Source organism: Nerophis lumbriciformis, linkage group LG03, assembly GCF_033978685.3.
Source record: "Nerophis lumbriciformis linkage group LG03, RoL_Nlum_v2.1, whole genome shotgun sequence".
Taxonomy (NCBI): domain Eukaryota; kingdom Metazoa; phylum Chordata; class Actinopteri; order Syngnathiformes; family Syngnathidae; genus Nerophis; species Nerophis lumbriciformis.
Window position 1 is genome coordinate 26,071,603 of NC_084550.2, and position 18,398 is coordinate 26,090,000.

General features: G+C 45.7%; 1 protein-coding gene across 1 annotated transcript in view; it reads right to left on the reverse strand.

Moving 5' to 3' along the window:
* Positions 1 to 18,398, reverse strand: part of LOC133575803 (leucine-rich repeat-containing protein 24-like) — a 54,748-nt gene that overhangs the window by 35,327 nt on the left and 1,023 nt on the right. The gene's annotated exons all lie outside the window — the stretch shown is intronic.

The window sequence follows — 18,398 nt, forward strand, 5'->3', positions numbered from 1 at the left end:
ATGTGCTTTGTGGACTTGGAGAAGGCATTCGACCGTGTCCCTCGGGAAGTCCTGTGGGGAGTGCTCAGAGAGTATGGGGTATCGGACTGTCTGATTTTGGCGGTCCGCTCCCTGTATGCTCAGTACCAGAGCTTGGTCCGCATTGCCGGCAGTAATTCGGACACGTTTCCAGTGAGGGTTTGACTCCACCAAGGCTGCCCTTTGTCACCGATACTGTTCATAACTTTTATGGACAGAATTTCTAGGCGCAGTCAAGGCGTTGAGGGGATCCGGTTTGGTGGGTGCAGGATTAGGTCTCTGCTTTTTGCAGATGATGTGGTCCTGATGGTTTCATCTGGCCAGGATCTTCAGCTCTCGCTGGATCGGTTTGCAGCCGAGTGTGAAGCGACTGGGATGAGAGTCAGCACCTCCAAGTCCGAGTCCATGGTTCTCGCCCGGAAAAGGGTGGAGTGCCATCTTCGGGTTGGGGAGGAGACCCTGCCCCAAGTGGAGGAGTTCAAGTACCTCGGAGTCTTGTTCACGAGTGAGGGAAGAGTGGATCGTGAGATCGACAGGCGGATCGGTGCGGCATCTTCAGTAATGCGGACGCTGTATCGATCCGTTGTGGTGAAGAAGGAGCTGAGCCAGAAGGCAAAGCTCTCAATTTACCGGTCGATCTACGTTCCCATCCTCACCTATGGTCATGAGCTTTGGGTTATGACCGAAAGGACAAGATCACGGGTACAAGCGGCCGAAATGAGTTTCCTCCGCCGGGTGGCAGGGCTCTCCCTTAGAGATAGGGTGAGAAGCTCTGTCATCCGGGGGAAGCTCAAAGTAAAGCCGCTGCTCCTCCACATCGAGAGGAGCCAGATGAGGTGGTTCGGGCATCTGGTCAGGATGCCACCCGATCGCCTCCCTCGGAAGGTGTTTAGAGCACGTCTGACCGGTAGGAGGCCACGGAGAAGACCCAGGACACGTTGGGAAGACTATGTCTCCCGGCTGGCCTGGGAACGCCTCGGGATCCCCCGGGAGGAGCTGGACGAAGTGGCTGGGGAGAGGGAAGTCTGGGCTTCCCTGCTTAGGCTGCTGCCCCCGCGACCCGACCTCAGATAAGCGGAAGAAGATGGATGGATGGATGGATGGGTGTCGACCTGTAACCCCTCACGGTGTCACCCGCGCTCTGGCGAAGGATTGTACGCCACCTCTTTTTATTTGGACTTTCCCTGTCATACTTGCCAACCCTCCCGATTTTACCGGGAGACTCCCGAATTTCAGCGCCCCTCCCGAAAATCTCCCAGGGCAACCATTCTCCCGGAATTAGTACCTCCAAGTCCGAGTCCATGGTTCTCGCCCGGAAAAGGGTGGAGTGCCATCTCTGGGTTGGGGCCGAGTTCTTGCCCCAAGTGGAGGAGTTCAAGTACCTCGGAGTCTTGTTCACGAGTGAGGGAAGAGTGGATGGTGAGATCGACAGGCGGATCGGTGCGGCGTCTTCAGTAATGCGGACGCTGTATCGATCCGTTGTGGTGAAGAAGGAGCTGAGCCGGAAGGCAAAGCTCTCAATTTACCGGTTGATCTACGTTCCCATCCTCACCTATGGTCATGAGCTTTGGGTTATGACCGAAAGGACAAGATCACGGGTACAAGCGGCCGAAATGAGTTTCCTCCGCCGGGTGGCAGGGCTCTCCCTTAGAGATAGGGTGAGAAGCTCTGTCATCCGGGGGGAGCTCAAAGTAAAGCCGCTGCTCCTCCACATCGAGAGGAGCCAGATGAGGTGGTTCGGGCATCTGGTCAGGATGCCACCCGATCGCCTCCCTCGGGAGGTGTTTAGGGCATGTCCGACCGGTAGGAGGCCACGGGGAAGACCCAGGACACGTTGGGAAGACTATGTCTCCCGGCTGGCCTGGGAACGCCTCGGGATCCCCCGGGAGGAGCTGGACGAAGTGGCTGGGGAGAGGGACGTCTGGGCTTCCCTGCTTAGGCTGCTGCCCCCGCGACCCGACCTCGGATAAGCGGAAGAAGATGGATGAATGGATGGATGGGTGTCGACCTGTAACCTCTCACGGTGTCACCCGCGCTCTGGCGAAGGATTGTACGCCACCTCTTTTTATTTGGACTTTCCCTGTCATACTTGCCAACCCTCCCGATTTTACCGGGAGACTCCCGAATTTCAGCGCCCCTCCCGAAAATCTCCCAGGGCAACCATTCTCCCGGAATCAGTACCTCCAAGTCCGAGTCCATGGTTCTCGCCCGGAAAAGGGTGGAGTGCCATCTCCGGGTTGGGGAGGAGTTCTTGCCCCAAGTGGAGAAGTTCAAGTACCTTGGAGTCTTGTTTACGAGTGGGGGAAGAGTGGATCGTGAGATCGACAGGCGGATCGGTGCGGCGTCTTCAGTAATGCGGACGCTGTATCGATTTGTTGTGGTGAAGAAGGAGCTGAGCCGGAAGGCAAAGCTCTTAATTTACCGGTCAATCTACGTTTCCTTCCTCACCTATGGTCATGAGCTTTGGATTATGACCGAAAGGACAAGATCACATGGGTACAAGCGGCCGAAATGAGTTTCCTCCGCCGGGTGGCGGGGCTCTCCCTTAGAGATAGGGAGAGAAGATCCAGCCGGGAGGCTCTTAAGTAAAGCCGCTGCTCCTCCACATGGAGAGGAGCCAGAAGAGGTGGTTCGGGCATCTGGTTAGGATGCCACCCGAACACCTCCCTAGGGAGGTGTTTCGGACACGTATGACCGGTAGGAAGCCACGGGGAAGACCCAGGACACGTTGGGAAAACTATGTCTCCTGGTAAACAATTTTGGGGACGTGCCTTAAAGGCACTGCCTTTTACGTCCTCTACAACTTGTCGTCAGGTCCGCTTTTCCACCATTCAAACAGCGTGCCGACCCAATCACATTATATCTACGGTTTTTATACACATACAAGCGAATGCAACGCATGCTTGATCAACAGCCATACAGGTCACACTGAGGGTGGCCGCATAAACAACTTTAACACTGTTACAAATATGCGCCACACTGTGAACCCACACCAAACAAGAATGACAAACACATTTCGGGAGAACATCCACACCGTAACACAACATAAGCACAACAGAACAAATACCCAGAACACCTTGCAGCACTAACTCTTCCAAGACGCTACAATATACACCCCCGCTAGCACCAAACCCCGCCCCCCCCAACCCCACCCACTTCAACCACGCCCCCCTTCTCCCGAATTCGGAGGTCTCAAGGTTGGCAAGTATATTCTCTGTTTACATAACAACAGCTGTTTCTAAAGGAATGGGGGGGTATGTAAACAGCCATTGTTTTCGGTCACATTAACACAAAAGAAAAAGATGCCTCAGGCTTGGACTTGTCCTGGATCGAGCTTGGGCAGGCCTTGGATGACGATAGATAACCCCTCCCATCTCCTCCCATCGTACACAGCGGAATTTTCCAAGCCTTTGGCTTGGTGCAACAAAGACAGCTTTCGTCTGTTCACTGGGAAGCCAGAGAACGGAAAGTTTTTTGATAATTTACATACAATTTTTCTGACACTTTTATGAATTTATTATTGGTCTACTGAAAATGTGAGCAAATGTGCTGGGTCAAAAGTATACATACAGCAATGTTAATATTTGCTTACATGTCTCTTGGCAAGTTTCACTGCAATAAGGCGCTTTTGGTAGCCATCCTCAAGCTTCTGCTTGAATATTTCACCACTCCTCTTGACAAAATTGGTGCGGTTCAGCTAAATGTGTTGGTTTTCCTGACACAAACTTTTTTCTTCAGCATTGTCCACACGTTTAAGTCAGGACTTTGGGAAGGCCATTCCAAAACCTTAATTCGAGACTAATTTAGCCATTCCTTTACCACTTTTGACGCGTGTTTGGGGTCATTGTCCTGTTGGAACACCCGACTGTGCCCCAGACCCAACCTCCGGACTGATGATTTTAGCTTGTCCTGAAGAATTTGGAGGTAATCCTCCTTTTTTCATTGTCCCATTTACTCTTTGTAAAGCACCAGTTCCATTGGCAGCAAAACAGGCCCAGAGCATAATACTACCACCACCATGCTTGACGGTAGGAATGGTGTTCCTGTGATTAAAGGCCTCACCTTTTCTCCTCCAAACATATTGCTGTGTATTGTGGCCAAACAGCTCCATTTTTGTTTAATCTGACTACAGAACTTTCCTCCAGAAGGTCTTATCTTTGTCCATGTGATGTCAGATGAAACACTTATATACGGCTTTTCATTTTTTGCGGCTCCAGACAGATTAGTTTTTTTAATTTTTGGTCCAACATGGCTCTTTCAACATTTTGGTTTGCCGACCCCTGTACTAGCCACACCGGATTATTAGCCGCACGTATATATGTTGTAAGAAAGACTTTATAAATGTTTATTTACAACACCTTGATTGTTTCTAAACAGTGTCTGTAACACGGCAGTAAAACGGTTGATCAAACAAAACAGAAGTCAGCGTCATGGGCCCACTAGCTTAGGAAGCGAGCTCTCCAATCAGCTAAAGAAACGCAATAACTCCACGGTGGCGTCTTGGGGAATTTACGGAACTGAAACAATACAAAAAGAAAATGTGGTAGCATGTTAGCTAATGCTAACGACGCTAGCTTGATTATAGTACGATAGCACGTACAAATATAAATATGCTCCTACAGACATCACACATGGGATGGTTTAGTATGTAAGAATAGTTTTAGTTATATTGTAAAACTGACAGACGTTGCTTGGAATGTCGAATGACGAATCCAGTTTTGTAGAAAAGCTAGAAGGCGTAACGGCAATTGTACTTCCGGTCGACAGCACAGTCTACACAGAAGGGCTAGTGCAAAGGATGGCGCCATAGCTCAAAGAATAACACAACTATTCAGTGTCTTTGCCTGTTTTTTTTTTTTTAAACTATTTGCATTATGGCCGTCGGCGAAGAAAAATCCATGAATTAGCCACACTCTTTACAAGCCGCAAGGTTCAAAGCGTAGGAAAAAAAGTCCGAAATGTTCTGTAAATGACATAATATCATGACTTTTTTTTTGTTAGAGTGTCCGCCCTGAGATCGGTAGGTCGTTAGTTCAAACCCCGGCCAAGTCATACCAAAGACTATAAAAAATGGGACCCATTGCCTCCCTGCTTTGCACTCAGCATCAAGGGTTGGAATTGGGGGTTAAATCACCCAGAATTATTCCCGAGCGTGGCCACCGCTGCTGCTCACTGCTCCCCTCACCTACCAGGGGGTGGAATAAGGGGGATGGGTCAAATGCAGAGGTTAATTTCACCACACCTAGTGTGTGTGTGACTATCAGTGGTACTTTAACTTGAACCTTTTGGATTACTTTGTCTTTCTATTGCTGTATATTGTCAGAATTGTTACTGACAGTTTGGTTATTTTGGGTGTTTTCCTGAGTGTTTTTGTTTATTTCCTGTCAGCGCTCTTATTTTAGTTCCACTCCCTGCACGTCTCCCTGGGAGCTCGTTTCCCTCACCAGTCCCTGATTGGCAGCCTGGCACACCTGGTTGCAGTTGCCAATCAGGCTGCTATTTATGCCTGCCCCGCCCTCCAGTTAGGGCTCGATTATTGTATCCTGTTTCCTGGTGTTCCTCCATGTGCGCTTACCATTTCCTTTTTTTGACATTTGTCACGGCAGGGGGGGGGGGCGGTGTTGCAGCTTACTGCGGGGTTCGTTCCCCCGGGATGCAGACGGACAACTCCGGACAAGGCGTGCAGGTAGGAACATGATTTATTCCTCAAAATTCAAAGAAGTACAAAAACAGAAAACAAGCCGAAGGGACAACGTGCCGATCGCACGCTAAAAGCTAACACTTGGCATAGACTAAATATAAGGAATACTCACGGAACTGTGGCGTGAATCAAACAATGAAGCCAGGCCCACTGACCGGCAAAGGCAGGCTTAAATAATGCCTCTGATTAGTGCTCGGAAAACAGGTGAGCGTCCCGAACACCAGTCAGAGGCAGGTGAAAATAATAAGTAACCATGGTAACTAAAACAAACTCAAGGGTGCACAAAACAGGATCTCTGGCAGTCCAAAACTAACAGAACATAACAAAACATGATCCGGCCCACGGATCATGACAACATTAAAGTCATGTTTACCTGAGCTGTGCCTCCCACCTGTGCATCTTGGGGTTCAAGACCAGCAGAACCTGGCATATATTGGTGGCTATCAAATGTGACTGTCGAGGAGGGATCGTAACTCAGTGAGCAGAGGCTGCCTGCTTTGTGGATGTTTTTGTGTGCGTATGTGCTTCGAAATGACCAATTAGAATATTTGGGCCGCTCTGCGCTTCCTGAGGCTTCCAAAGGTCAGTTTGGATTTATGCTCTTTGATTCAAGTTAACCAGAGCTGGGTTTGTAATTAGATATATTTTTAGAATGTGGACTCCCCCCCGCCCTATGAAATGTTGCATAGATGATGTCTTGCAGACCATCTTCAAGCCGCTTTCTGTCAGTCTCTTCGAGAAGCGCAGTTTTGTGGGCGTTCTTATTTACGTGGCTCACCTTCGACAGAGTCTTCTCCCCGCCATCTTTGTTGAGCTAACTTGTTTTAATGACATTCAGACTTTACTTCAATCAACAACGGAGCAGCGTCTACTCGTCCGTGGCTCACTAGTGCAACAACAACACCGGAAATGCGTCCCGTGAAAAAACGTCTGACCGGAACGCTCTAATAACTAAAGTTCCTTGGGTGAATAATGTCAACTCACTACACCGGTATGTTTTAGCGCTTTCATGGCGAGTTTACTGACAGATATCAGTAAGAACTTTACACTACTTTATATTAGAAATGGCAACAGCGGAGGATGAATGTCCCATAACAAGAAGATAGAGACAAAGAAGAAGCTTATCGACTACGGTGTCGGCACGGACTACAAAGGCGGACGAGCGCACATTTTCAGTACTTATGCAGATCCCAAATACACATCAGCAGGTATCAAAAGGTAAGAAAAGTTGCTTTTGCATAATATTGCGAAACGAAACGCCAGATAATATGTCTGACCAGCTTTTCCTCCCAGGGAATTAAAGTCACTGGTCAATCCCAAGTTCTTTTGATGACATATATGCTGAGTAAAAAGGACCATTAAAGGGGAATATTATCACAATTTCAGAAGGGTTAAACCCATTAAAAATCAGTTCCCAGTGGCTTATTTTATTTTTCGAAGTTTTTTTCAAAATTTTACCAATCACACAATATCCCTAAAAAAAAGCTTCAAAGTGCCTGATTTTAACCATCGTTATATACACCCGTCCATTTTCCTGTGACGTCACACAGTGATGCCAATACAAACAAACATGGCGGATAGAACAGCAAGGTATAGCGACATTAGCTCGGATTCAGACTCGGATTTCAGCGGCTTAAGCGATTCAACAGATTACGTATGTATTGAAACGGATGGTTGTAGTGTGGAGGCAGGTAGCGAAAACGAAATTGAAGAAGAAACTGAAGCTATTGAGCCATATCGGTTTGAACCGTATGCAAGCCAAACCGACGAAAACGACACGACAGCCAGCGACACGGGAGAAAGCGAGGACGAATTCGGCGATGGTGTTTGTTTGGCATTAAAGGAAACTAACAACTATGAACTAGGTTTACAGCATATGAAATACATTTGGCAACAACATGCACTTTGAGAGTGCAGACAGCCCATTTCAGGCGCGCTAAAAACATATATTTTTCCACGATTTCAGCAGTCAGGTTAATCATACCTAAATAGACACAAAATACTGCATTACACAACACTACCCGAATGTACTCGAATGATTGAAAAATATAAATGTTTTCAAGCTAAATTATTGGTAAACACAGTTTATGTATAATAATTTACGTAAAACCGCGAGTAATGAATAAAGTTTTTATCAATTAATATATTCTGTAGACATACCCTCATCCGCTCTCTTTTCCTGAAAGCTGATCTGTCCAGTTTTGGAGTTGATGTCAGCATCTGCTTTGAGTGTCGCAGGATATCCACACATTCTTGCCATCTCTGTCGTAGCATAGCTTTCGTCGGTAAAGTGTGCGGAACAAACGACTGACCATTTCGTCGGCTTTCCCCACAGCCTCGTATTTTGAACAAATTTTGTCCAATTTCTTGTCACTTTCGCATCTTTGGGTCACTGGTGCAACTTGAATCCGTCCCTGTTCATGTTGTTACACCCTCCGACAACACACCGACGAAAGTGAGAAAATGGCGGATTGCTTCCGAGAGCGAATAATAGAAAGGCTTTTAATTCGCCAAAATTCAACCATTTAGAGTTCGGAAATCGGTTAAAAAAATATATAGTCTTTTTTCTGCAACATCAAGGTATATATTGACGCTTACATAGGTCTGGTGATAATGCTCCCCTTTAAGACAGAATAGGAATATTATCAAGTTTTACTGAAGCTTCAGGAGAACAGCCCAGACCAATACATTCATACCGGCTTCTCAAATTGTTCTAACATTCAAACGGAAAAAAACTACTTCTTGAAAAGGAAAGCAGCCCCCCCCTCCAGAAAGGAATGCCTCTCCCTTCCCCAACACTGACAAGGCAAGGAGGGGGATGTATCTTCTTCACATTCCAATGTCTAAAACACTAAACAGACCTCTGTAGACAAAGAAAAACTGGTACACAGAGTACACAATGGAAAAGTACTAGCTAGTGTTGGTGTTGTTTACTTGAGTCATGTTGCAGTCCACACGTATCTCTTATGTGCGACTGCCGTCTACTGGTCACACTTATCACTACACCAGGTACCAAATAAAATTACCTCAAGGTTGGTAAGCACAACCAGAATCAATCTGTACATTAGGAGCACCGGGTTATAAGGTGCCCCCAATTTTGGGGAAACTGAAAGGATTTTAAGTGTACCGTATAGTCCGAAAAATACGGTAGTTGTATTTGAGTACTGATGGCATGTGGGGGGTGAAAAGTCATCCTTACTAAGAGTTCAAAAATAAGTTTAACCAAAATATGACTGTATGACAAGACCGATGGTTGTGCAGATGTTTATTGAAGGAGATCAGTCCATAGTCCATCCATGTGTGCATGTCTGGGGTTGAAGACACTGTTTTGAACAATGTATCCATCCATCTATCCATTTTCTTCCGCTTATCCGCGGTCTGGTCGTGGCGGCAGCAGCCTAAGCAAAGAAGCCCAGACTTCCCTCTCCCCAGCCACTTCGTCCTGCTCCTCCCGGGGGATCCCGAGGCGTTCCCAGGCTAGCCGGGAGACATAGTCTTCCCAACGTGTCCTGGGTCTTCCCCTTAGCCTCCTGCCGGTCGGACGTGCCCCAAACATCTCCCTCGGGCGGCGTTCGCAGATGCCCGAACCACCTCATCTGTTTCCTCTCGATGTGGAGGAGCAGCGGCTTTACTCTGAGCTCCTCCCGGATGACAGAACTTCTCACCCTATCTCTAAGAGAGAGACCCACCACCGGGCGGAGGAAACTCATTTCGGCCGCTTGTACCCGTGATCTTGTCCTTTCGGTCATAACCCAAAGCTCATGACCATAGGTGAGGATGGGAACGTAGATCGACCGGTAAATTGAGAGCTTTGCCTTCCGGCTCAGCTCCTTCTTCACCAGAACGGATCGATACAGCGTCCGCATTACTGAAGACACCGCACCGATCCGTGTCGATCTCACGATCCACTCTTGCCCCACTCGTGAGCAAGACTCCGAGGTACTTGAACTCCTCCACTTGGGGCAAGATCTCCTCCCCAACATGGAGATGGCACTCCACCCTTTCCCAGGCAAGAATGTACCCTTTGTCAAATAAAACTGCCAAGCCTTCTTGGTCCTTATTGTCTTAAGGAGATCAGGGTCACCTTTCTGGCCCAAACATTTCCACTCTCCAATATTCAAATGTCAATTTCCTCAACCATTGCCCACCTGCTTACAATCCCCAAAGTGCTGTTTCTATTTTAAATGCTAAGGATGATTGACATATTCGATTAAAGCCTGTTTTTATTTTTTTCTCCAGTCGTCGCTCTGCAGAATTTGAGGGTCGGCCTGGTCTTTCAATGTATTCTTCCGGCTTTAATAGAGTTGCATGCAGCTCCTTCTGTCCAATTATTATGTGACCGGTTTTTGTCTGAATGGCAGCGTTTCTCACTGTCATTGATGGATGACGTCTGACCGGACGGAGGGAAGATGATTGAATGTCACATCCTCTTCCATTGGGAGGCACAGTTTTTCAGGTTCATACAGTCGCGATCAACAGTTTACATACACCTGTAAAGAATAATGAAAATAACAATAATATATTTTATTTGTAAAAGCACTTTACATTGAACAAACAATCTCAAAGTGCTACAGTGCATTTAAAAACAAAACAAAAAAACACAGCTAGAACAACAAATAGCTAAAAAAAGAAGGGTTTTTAAGCCTTTTTTAAAAGCATCCACAGTTTGTGGTGCCCTCAGGTAGTCAGGGAGAGCGTCCCACAGACTGGGAGCGGCGGAGCAGAAAGCCCGGTCTCCCATGGTTCGGAGCTTTGTCCTCGGAGGTTGGAGGAGGTTAGCCTGTCCGGAGCGGAGGTGTCGTGTGGAGGATTTGGGGGTGAGTAGTTCTTTGAGGTAGAGGGGGGAATTTCCATGGAGGCACTGGTGAGTTAGTAGGGAGACTTTGTATTCAATCCTGAGTGGAACAGGAAGCCAGTGAAGGGATTTGAGAACCGGTGTGATTTCTCATCAGGATCCTAGCAGCGTTATTTGGTATGTACTGCAGCTTCTGGATGTTCTTGCTGGGGATCCCGACAAGAAGTGAGTTGCAGTAGTCGAAAGAACATCATGTCATGGCTGTCTTGAGTTTTCAATCATTTCTACAACTCTTATTTTTTTGTGATAGAGTGATTGGAGCACATACTTGTTGGTCACAAAAAAAAACATTCATGAAGTTTGCTTCTTTTATGAATTTATTATGGGTCTACTGAAAATGTGAGCAAATGTGATGGGTCAAAAGTATACATACAGCAATGTTAATATTTGCTTACATGTTGAGGTTGAGGTGGGCGGGGTTGGGGCGGGCGGGGTTTGGTGGTGGTGGGGGGGGGGTGTATATTGTAGCCCGGAAGAGTTAGGGATGCAAGGGATTCTGGGTATTTGTTCTGTTGTGTTTATGTTGTGCTACGGTGCGGATGTTCTCCCGAAATGTGTTTGTCATTCTTGTTTGGTGTGGGTTCACAGTGTGGCACATATTTGTAACAGTGTTAAAGTTGTTTATACGGCTACCCTCAGTGTGACCAGTATGGCTGTTGATCAAGTATGTCTTGCAGTCACTTCCGTGTGTATGCAGAAGCCGTATACAACATGTGACTGAGCCGGCACGCTATTTGTATGGTGAAAAAGCGGACGCGTCGACAGGTTGTAGAGGAAGCTAAAGGCAGTGCCATCACGGCACGCCCTTAATAAAGTTGTCCGGGTGAAAATTGGGAGAAATTGGGGCAAATGGTTGCCCCGGGAGATTTTCGGGAGGGTCACTGAAATTCGGGAGTGTCCCGGGAAAATCGGGAGAGTTGGCAAGTATGGATGAAACAAAAATAGGGCTGTTTGGAAAATGACCCCAAAAACACGTCAAAAGTGATAAAGGAATGGCTAAATCAGGCTAGAATGAAGGTTTTAGAATGGCCTTCCCAAAAACCTGACTTAAACGTGTGGACAATGCTGAAGAAACTAGTCCATGTCAGTTAAACCAACACATTTAGCAGAACTGCGCCAATTTCCTCCTGTCCGACTAAACTATGTCACACACACACACACACACACACTTTGTCCCGAATAGACTGAACAGTTTGAAGTTGGAAGGGTTTGAATCTGATGAAACATGTGGAAGTTAGAGCAAGGCAACATCTGGAGGAGGAAGAGGAGGAGAAGAGGAAGAAGAAGGAGGAGGAGGAAAAGAAGAAAGAGAAGGAGGAGAAGGAAGAGAAGGAGAAGGAGGAGGAGAAGAAGAAGGAAGAGAGAGAGAAAAAGGAGAAACAGAAAGAGAAGAAGAAGAAGAAAAAGGAGAAAAAGGAGAAGAAGAAGAAGAAAAAGGAAAAGGAGGAGAAGAAGAAGAAAAATGAGAAGGAGAAGAAGGAGAAGAAGAAGAAGGAGAAGAAGAAGGAGGAGGAGAAGAAGAAGGAAAAGAAAAAGAAAAAGAGGGAAGAGAAGGAGAAGCAGAAGGAGGAGAAAGAGAAAAAGGAGAAGGAGGAGAAAGAGAAAAAGGAGAAGGAGGAGAAGAAGAAGAAGAAGAAGAAGGACAAGGAGATGAAGGAGAACAAGAATGAAAAGAAGAAGAAGGAGGAGGAGAAGGAGATGAAGGAGAGGAAGAAGGAGAAAGGGAAGAAGGATGAGAAGAAGAAGAAGAAGGAGGAGGACAAGGAGGAAAAAAGGAGAAGGAGAAGAAGAAAGAGAAGAAGAAAAATAAGGAGAAGGAGGAAAAGAAGAAGAAGGAGAAGAAGAAAAAGAAGAAGAGGGAAGAGAAGGAGTAGGAGAAGGAAAAGAAGAAGGGGGAGAAAGACAAAAAGGAGAAGGAGAAGAAGAATAAGAAGGACAAGGAGATGAAGGAGAATAAGAATGAAAAGAAGAAGAAGAATGAGAAGGAGAAGAAGAAGAAAAAGGAGAGGAAGAAGGAGAAGGGGAAGAAGAAGGAGGAGAAGAAATAGAATGAGAAGAAGAAGGAGGAGAAGGAGAAGGAGAAGAAAAAGAAGAAAGAGAAAAAGAAGGAGGCCACAATTCCCAGCAATATGTTTGGAGGAGAAAAGGTGAGGCCTTTAATCCCAGGAACACCACACCTACGGTCAATCATGGTGGTGGTAGTATTATGCTCTGGGCCTGTTTTGCTGCCAATGGAACTGGTGCTTTACAGAGAGTAAATGGGACAATGAAAAAAGGAGGATTACCTCCAAATTCTTCAGGACAAGCTAAAATGATCAGCCCGGAGGTTGGGTCTTGGGCGCAGTTGGGTGTTCCAACAGGACAATGACCCCAAACACACGTGAATAGTGGTAACGGAATGGCTAAATCAGGCTAGAATGAAGGTTTTAGAATAGCCTTCCCAAAGTCCTGACCTAAACGTGGGGACAATGCTGAAGAAACAAGTCCATGTCAGAAAAGCAACACATTTAGCTGAACTGCACCAATTTAGTGGTCAAAAATACAAGCAGAAGCATGTGGATGGCTACCAAAAGTGCCTTATTACAGGTAAACTTGCCAAGGGACATGTAAGCAAATATTAACATTGCTGTATGTATACTTTTGACCCAACACATTTTCAGTAGACCCATAATAAATTCATAAAAGAAGCAAACTTCATGAATGTTTTTTGTGACCAACAAGTATGTGCTCCAATCACTGTATCACAAAAAAATAAGAGTTGTAGAAATGATTGGCAACTCAAGACAGCCATGACATGATGTTCTTTACAAGTGTATGTACACTTTTGACCATGACTGTATTTCATCCGAAGCATTCACCTTGAAGACAATATATACTTCATTACAGTTTTAGTTATGCGTTTTGGCATGTTGCGTCTGGCTAACTCTAAATTGTGAATATGCCAGTTATGTGAGAGCTCCGCTGACAGTACAGCCGTTAGTCAAGAGCGTATCCTGGAGCGGAAATTGAAAACAATGCTTCAATAAGGATCCCTTCGCACTCGGATGCATTCGAGTTAATACTGAATGTACAATACAGTGCGCGGTAAGTCATGGAGTCCAAATGGATTAACTTCCCGGTTGCCATGGGAGTGACAGCAACTGCCAAAAGTATGTCAAATAACGCTGACGTCTGTTCTGTGCTGAATACTTGTGTCTGCGCTAAAATGGTGAAAATTATTCTTCCCCCAAGAATTTGTTTGTTGTTTTCTTCTTAAATTTCATCTGCGATGGAATACGGCTGACATACACTATATTGCCAAATGTATTTGGCCACCTGCCATCCCATTCCTAACCTATAGGGTTCAAAATGACCTTTTGCAGATATTACAGCTTCAACTCTTCTGGGAAAGGCTGTCCACAAGGTTGCGGAGTGTGTTTATAGGAATATTCCACCATTCTTGTGTGAGGTCACACACTGACGTTAGTGGAGAAGGCCTGGCTCTCAGTCTCCGTTCTAATTCTATCGGGTTCGGGCCAGTCAAGTTCATCCACGCCAGACTCTGTCATCCATGTCTTTATGGACCTTGCTTTGTGCACTGGTGCACAGTCATGTTGGAAGAAGAAGGGGGGCCCCGCTCCAAACTGTTCCCACAAGGTTGGGAGCATGGAATTGTCCAACATGTTTTGGTACCCCGGAGCGTTCGAAGTTCCTTTCACTGCAACTAACTCCTGAAAAACAACCTCGCACCATAATTCCTTTTCTACCAAATTTCAAACTCGGCACAATGCGGTCTGAAATGTACCGTTCTCCTGGCAATCCTCCAAAGCAAGACTCGTCCATCGGCTTACCACATGGAAAAGTGTGATTCGTCACTCCGGAGAAGGCGTCTCAACTACTCTAGAGTCCGGTGGCGACGGGCTTTGCACCACCGCCTCCCACGCTTTGCATTGGACTTGGTGATGTATGGCTTAGATGCAGCTGCTCGGCCATGGAAACCCATTCCATGAAGCTCTCTGCGTGCTGTACGTGGGCTAATTGTAAGGTCACAGTTTGGAGCTCTGTATGAATTAACTGTGTAGAAAGTCAGCGACCTCTTTGCACTATGCGCTTCAGCATTCACTGACCCCTCTCTGTCAGTTTATGTGGCCTACCACTTGGCGGCTGAGTTGCTGTTGTTCCCAAACTCTTCCATTTTCTTATAATAAAGCCAACAGTTGACTTTGGATGGATGGATTAATTGCACAGGTGGCATCCTATGACAGTTCCACGCTGGAAATCAATGAGCTCCTGAGTGCGGCACATTCTTTCACAAATGTTTGTAGAGCAATAGCCGGGCCAAGTGATTAGGACATCTGATTCTGATCATTTGGATCGTTGGCCAAATACTTTTGGCAATATAGTGTAGAACGCAGTCATCATAGTCTGCCAGACAGGAGAACTTACAGATCTGCCCGTACGAGATGAACACACACCCCTCTTAGCTCTGGGTCGGACAAACAGGGTTCTGTCCAAGGGTCTCTGTTGTGGCTACATGTCACGAATAGTGATTACGTGCATAACAACGGCTCACATTAGCCAAGAAATGGCGCCAATGAATGCCGAGAATGAGAAAACGCCGTGACTTTTCAATAAGAGCATTCACCGTGTCGGTGAAGCCGTGATCATACAACTGTTCAATCATCCACGGCAGAGCCTCATAATCCTGTCCTAGTATTTATCAGTATTATTTGTATCACTACTGACAAGACGGGTTTTCTATCGAACTACAATATTTACCAAAAACAGGAGCTAAATTGACAAACACAGTGCAAAGTAATGTGGAGAATGCCGATATGTTTGAGTTCTTTCTCTATTTATAGTCATGTTTGGATTATCTAGTACTTTTCCTTTGTATATTCTACCAGTTTCTCTTTGTCCTCAGATGCCTGTTTAGTGTCTTAACCATTGGAATGTGAATACCTCCCCCACTTGTTCCTTATCAGTGTTGCGAGGGGGAGGCGGAGGGGGGTTTTCTTTGTGTGCAAGGAGTTGGCTTTTCCGTTTGAATGTCAGATCAACTATAGAGTAGCCGATATGAATGTATTGATTAAGCTGATTTCCTGAAATTTCAGTAAAACTTGATAATATTCCAATTCTGTCTTGATGGTCCTTCTTACTCAGCATATATGTCATCGAAATAACCTGGGATTGACCAGTAACTTAGATTTCCTGGGAGGAAGAGCTGGTCGACGCAACAGTAACCATATGCCTCGCAAAGTCACAAGACCATATATGGTCAAGAGCTGTGCAATACCAGTACTTCAAGTCCAATTCGGGTACACATCAGTCAATCTGACAACCAAAATGGCTGGTCAGTATGTCGATTAAAACAAATGAATGAGCTAGCACTGCGAAATGATACTCAGAGGGTAACTTGAAATAGCCTAACTTGCGTTTGTTTTGAAGATGCCTTACTTGTTGTGCATTAGAAGTATGATTATGTCTGTCAAGGTCAAATCTTCAGTGCCATGAATTATTACACTCCGATCAATGTGTGTATATTTCTGTGGATTACCAATGCAGGTACTGCAAAAGTCAAAGTGGAGTTAATACAGTGACAATAATGCATATGTTTATTATTGTAATTTCCAATAATGCCAATAATGCCATTTTTGTGGTGCCCTTTATTTAGAAAAGTATCGAAATACATTTTGGTACCGGTACCAAAATATTGGTATCGGGACAACCCTAGTATCGACCAATATAAAAAGGTATATAGTGATACATTGTTTGGCCATATCGACCAGCCTTGTTCTCTCTTATTTAATATTGTGGGTTTTTCTGTGTTGTTTTTGTATGGAGGAGCTACTTGTTAAAGTTCAATTGTATCTCATAAATAATAATGATTGCATTTTGCACATCTCCAAAACATAAAATGACAGAAATCAACATCCACATTCACCCATGTTGGAACTGCTCCTGTCCTCCTGTCCTCCTGTCCACCTGTCCTCATGTCCTCCTGAACTCCTGTCCTCCTGTCCACCTGTCCTCATGTCCTCCTGAACTCCTGTCCTCCTGTCCTCCTGACCTCCTGTCCTCCTGTCCACCTGTCCTCATGTCCTCCTGTCCTCATGTCCTCCTGTCCTCCTGGCCTCCTGTCCTCCTGAACTCCTGTCCTCCTGACCCCCTGTCCTCATGACCTTCAGTCCTCCTGACCTCCTGTCCTCCTGATCTCCTGTCCTCCTGAACTCTTGTCCTCCTGACCTCCTGTCCTCCTATCCGACTAAACTATGTCATACACACACACACTTTGTCCCGAATAGACTGAACAGTTTGAAGTTGCAAGGGTTTGAATCTGATGAAACATGTGTAAGTTAGAGCAAAGCAAAATCTGGAGGAGGAGAAGAAGAGGAAGAAGAAGGAAAAGGAGAAGGAGGAGGAGGAAAAGAAGGAGAAGGAGTAGGAGAAGAAGAAGGAGGAGAAAGAGAAAAGGAGAAGCAGAAAGACAAGGAGAAGAAGAAGAAGAAAGAGAAAAAGGAGAAGACGAATAAGAAGAAGGAGAAGGAGGAGAAGAAGAAGAATGAAAAGGAGAAGAAGGAGAAGGAGAAGAAGAAGAAGGAGAGAAAGAAGGAGGAGAAGGAGAAGATGAAGGAGAAGAAGAAAAATAAGAAGAGGGAAGAGAAGGAGAAGAAGAAGGAGGAGAAAGACAAAAAGGAGAAGGAGGAGAAAGAGAAAAAGGAGAAGGAGAAGAAGAAGAAGAAGAAGAAGAAGGACAAGGAGATGAAGGAGAAAAAGAATGAAAAGAAGAAGAAGAATGAGAAGGAGGAGGAGAAGGAGAAGAAGAGGAAGGAGAAAAAGAAGGAGAAGGGGAAGAAGGAGAAGGGGAAGAAGGATGAGAAGAAGAAGAAGAAGAAGAAGAAGTAGGAAGACAGGGAGGAAAAAAGGAGGAGAAGAAGAAAGAGAAGAAGAAAAAGAAGGAGAAGGAGGAGAAGAAGAAAAAGAAGAAGAGGGAAGAGAAGGAGTAGGAGAAGGAGAAAAAGGAGAAGGAGAAGAATAAGAAGAAGGACAAGGAGATGAAAGAGAATAAGAATGAAAAGAAGAAGAAGAATGAGAAAGAGAAGCAGAAGGAGAAGAAGACAAAGAAGAAGAAGAGGAAGGAGAGGAAGAAGGAGAAGGGGAAGAAGAAGGAGGAGAAGAAATAGAATGAGAAGAAGTAGGAAAAGAAGATGGAGAAGAAAAAGAAGGAGAAAAGGAAGGAGAAGAAGGAGAAAAAGAAGGAGGAGAATAAGGAGAAGAAGGAGGAGAAGAAGGAGAAGGAGGAGAAGAGAATAAGAAGAAGGAGGAGGAGGAAAAGAAGGAGAATAAGAAGGGGGAGAAGGAGGAGAAAGAGAAGAAGAAAGAAGAAGAAAGGAGAGAAGGAGAAGAAGGATGAGAATAAGAAGAAGAAGGAGGAGAAGAAGGAGGACAAGGAGGAAAAAAGGAGAAGGAGAAGAAAGAGCAGAAGAAAAAGAAGAAGAAAGGGGAGAAGGAGAAGAAGGAGAAGGAGAAGAAAAAGAAGAAGGAGAAGAAGAAAGCGTGGCGCAGTGTAAGAGTGGCCGTGCGCAACCCGAGGGTCACTGGTTCAATCCCCACCTAGTACCAACCTCGTCATGTCCGTTGTGTCCTGAGCAAGACACTTCACCCTTGCTCCTGATGGGTGCTGGTTAGCGCCTTGCATGGCAGCTCCCTCCATCAGTGTGTGAATGTGTGTGTGAATGGGTAAATGTGGAAGTAGTGTCAAAGCGCTTTGAGTACCTTGAAGGTAGAAAAGCGCTATACAAGTACAACCCATTTATCATTTATCATTTAAGAAGGAGAAGAAGA